The sequence below is a fragment of the Gossypium arboreum genome, chromosome 11, assembly GCF_025698485.1.
Source record: "Gossypium arboreum isolate Shixiya-1 chromosome 11, ASM2569848v2, whole genome shotgun sequence".
Classification (NCBI taxonomy): domain Eukaryota; kingdom Viridiplantae; phylum Streptophyta; class Magnoliopsida; order Malvales; family Malvaceae; genus Gossypium; species Gossypium arboreum.
The window spans coordinates 70,122,569-70,126,470 of record NC_069080.1 but is presented as its reverse complement, the minus strand read 5'-3'; positions in this window follow the sequence as shown (position 1 = coordinate 70,126,470).

Here is a 3,902-nt window from a genome sequence, read left to right as displayed (position 1 = left end):
GGGTTTGCAGATTTCTATTAATTGATTAGCTGTATTTGTGAAAGATCGAGAATTGGGAAGAATACGTGATCAAGGAGGAGCTACGCTTGTTGGTTGGTGAGTAGTGATTTAGTTACGATATTATATTCTATTGCAGTGTAGTCTTGGTTTAGCAAGGTTGTTAGACTGACGCAAGAGTGTGATTGATCTTAGGTTCTCAATCCCGAGGGGCTTTGCGACTACAATCTTTAACAAGTGTGTAACAACACACTGTATGTCGTTACTGTTAGGCAAAGGAAGAGGTGTGTACTCACACCCTTGCTTTACTGTGAATCGGCAAATGTCGAAAAGTCAAAACTTCGACATTTGAGGTCTCACGAGCGCGTGAATGCTCGTGTGGTAAATCAAGCCACAAATCATGGGTGACAAACTGTAGCGGCCACCATGAGCGCTTTCATAGGCTTGGGTCGTTATGGGCCTCGTCGGGCCGAGGTAGGCCGTGCGGGCCCAAAGGACTCGTGGACCCCACACAGACAAAATTTTTGGTAGATGGAAAAGAATGAACTGGGCTACGGTGTTCGTATAGCCATGACTGAAATTGGGCTAAATAGGACACACAAGCGTGTGGGCCCACTTAGGCCGAGTAATGGACCTTGGGCCCATTTACACTATTTTGGCCATATGGGTTATCTCAGTCGTTCGAGACGACTGTAGACCTTTCGGAGGGTCGTTATCTGTACCAAGACCCTAAAATCAATTAAATGACCGAAATTCCCCTAAGGGGTAAGAATTACTGTTTTACCCCTAACTGATGAAATGACCTTTATAAAGCTAGTAGTAGGTTAATTAATGTGTGTATGACTTTTATATGACTGGTTTTGAGTATGACATACTGCATACACATAATATTTATGACATGACTTCTGCATGGGGTTGGGTTTATGATATGGAGGAAGTACTGTACTATTGACTATGTCACGTTTATTATTACTGATGGCTTGCCACACTTATCGCCATTGGCGACTATGCTTTGCATTATCATTCTTGGCGCCTTTCTTTGCGGTATTGGTGTGCTGGTTGGGTGGGTTGATTGATATCTCCACATGGTGTGTTGATTGGTACGGGTGGTATGCTGGATGGTTTTGGGATGGGTTGCGTTTTTGCACTATACTAAAACTATATTGGGCTTAGGTCCACACTGCTACTGTTTTAAGGCTAAGGCCCAGACTAATTGATACTGAGTAGGGCTCAGGCCCAGACTGTTACTGCATGTACTATTTTCTATAGTTTGATAAGGGATCACACACTGAGTTTTCATAAACTCACCCTTTCTTTTAATTGTACAGGTAATCCCCAGCCTTAGACGGTTTGGAGCTGCGAGGGACTCGGGTGGCCACACGATCATGAATGACTTTATTATTTACTGATTTTATATTTGGGTTTTGTTTTTGTAATAAGGCCATTTGGGGATTTAACTTTTAATTGGGCTATAATTTGGCATTATCAACTGCTAGAGTAGGAACATCGGGTTTTCAAAATAATAACGTTTTCAGTAAGCATACCTGCAACTTCAATTCTAATAAAAACAAACGTATTGACAACTATACACGTTTTAAACAGCATGAAACACTAGGCATACACGGGCTTTAAAACTATAAAGGTTTTTTTTTACAGCAACCGGTTTAACATCATAAGCTTGTCAGGTTTTTGGGTAATTGATGTGGCACGTCAGATTCAGTCGTAACGTCCAGGCCGAGTTTGGGTGTTACATTTAGTGGTATCAGAGCCAGGTTACAAAACTCTGCTGTGGTGTGGGTGGCAAAAAATTATTTTTCTTTTCCTTTCGAAATTGGGGTTTGAAAGGGGTTTTCCTAAAATTTGGTTTTGAAATTTATCAACGAAACTTGAATTGTTTCTGAAATGATGTTACTGGAAGTGTGGCACACCGAGTCTCCGGCACCAAATTTGTAAGTTCTCTGCTAGTATCTATTGCTTTAAACTATAATGTTATGCTAAGAAATTGTTATAGATGGTAGCACAATACAGGAATTTCTAGTTAGAACAAACTGAGACTGTAAAAGACTAAAAGTGGTGGTGGACTCTCGATATACGGAAATAAAGCTCTAAATACTATTTATCATAAAATATCTTTTAATAATAACTGGAATTATAAACTAATAGCATAAAACTTCTAAATTCAGATAAAGCGTATCTCGATATAAGCACTAGAGGTACTCGTGGAAGGGGTACACGAGGCCGTGGTAGAGGCCAAGGGGGTGCTAGAGTTGGGTCTTCAGCGTCGGGTCACATGCTTGTTAGGGAGACACCGGCTTCACCAGTAACTGAGACTGGGTCTCATGATCAAGCAATTGGGGATGATGCCTTGTCTCAGGCGATGCTACGAGTTCTTGAAAGGGTTGCTGGAGCGAGTACGGGATCAGTGGCTCGGGGGTCAATTTTTGAGCGACTCCGATCTAATGGGGCAGAGATCTTTAGGGGTGTTTTTGGTGTACCCCCGAATGTGGCAGTATATTGGTTAGAGGCTACGAAGCAGATAATGGATGATCTTTACTATACTATGGAACAGAAATTGAAAGGGGCAGTGTCGTTACTGCGAGATGAGGCTTACCAATGGTGGCTTACTGTGAGGGAAGGTACACAAGCTGACCGTCTGACATGGGATTTCTTCAAGACGTCCTTTCAGGGGAAATATGTAGGCACAAGTTATGTAGACGCCCGAATGAAGGAATTTCTGAACTTGACCCAAGGGAATAAGACTGTGGCGGCATATGAGGCAGAGTTCTTGCGGTTGAGTTATTATGCTCGTGGAACAGTAGCCACTGAGTATGAACACTGTGTGCATTTTAAAGATGGCCTTCGCGATGAATTGAGAGTTCTGATAGCTCCACAGAGGGAGCGAGACTTTGCTGCCCTAGTTGAGAAAGCAAATATTACTGAGGATGTGAAGCGCTCTGAGCGCCAGAACCGGGAGAAAGATAAAGGCAGAGTTAAGAGGGACTCGGATCCTTGAGTTTTGGAGGTAGACCTATCAAGAGGGCCAAGTTTGATGGGCCAGTCCGAGCTGGAGATCCTGTCATTGCTGCGAGACCACAGCCTTGCGCTGATTGTGGGAGAGTTCACCAAGGTGAGTGTTGGAAGTGAACGGGGGCATGCTTTAGATGTGGATCGCTGGACCATCAGGTTAAGAACTGTACTTAAGTGCCTACTCGGATGTAAGTTACAGGACCAGGGTACATGTAGTCAGCGAGAAGGGGTCAACAGCCACTGAGAGGTCGTGGGCAGGCCAGAGGTGGAAATGGGTTTAGACGAGATCGTGGAGCACCGAGTAGGGGCACGGGTAATACCGAGGCGAGACAACCAACCTTGGTTTATTCTTCTCACCGCCGAGAGGATGGTGACGCCCCTGACGTCATAATCGATACTTTCTTGATTTATAATTTCCCATACATTGCTTTAATTGCTATTGCATCTACACATTCGTATGTTGCATGCGATGTTTCTGAAACGTTGTGTATTCAGTTTGAGAACACTGCTAGTGAAATGACGGTGTTGAGTCTACTAGGAAAATCGGTTAGAGTGAATAAGTTATTCAAGGATGTGCCCTTAGAGGTTTAAGGGGAGGTTTTTTTGACAAATTTGATAGAACTGCCATTCGGGGAATTTGATATTATTTTAGGTATAGATTGGCTAGTGAAGCATTGTAGGAAGTTGGATTGTGCTGCTAAGCGGTTGGTGTTAAGGACTTCGAGGGATAAGGAGGTGGCCGTAATAGGGGAGCGAAGAAATTATTTTTCTAATGTCATATCGGTGTTAAGAGCCGAGAAGCTGGTTTCCAAGGGTTGTAAGGCATTCTTGGCATATGTTAGCAATTCTGGGAATAAAAGTCTTTCTGTTGGGGATGT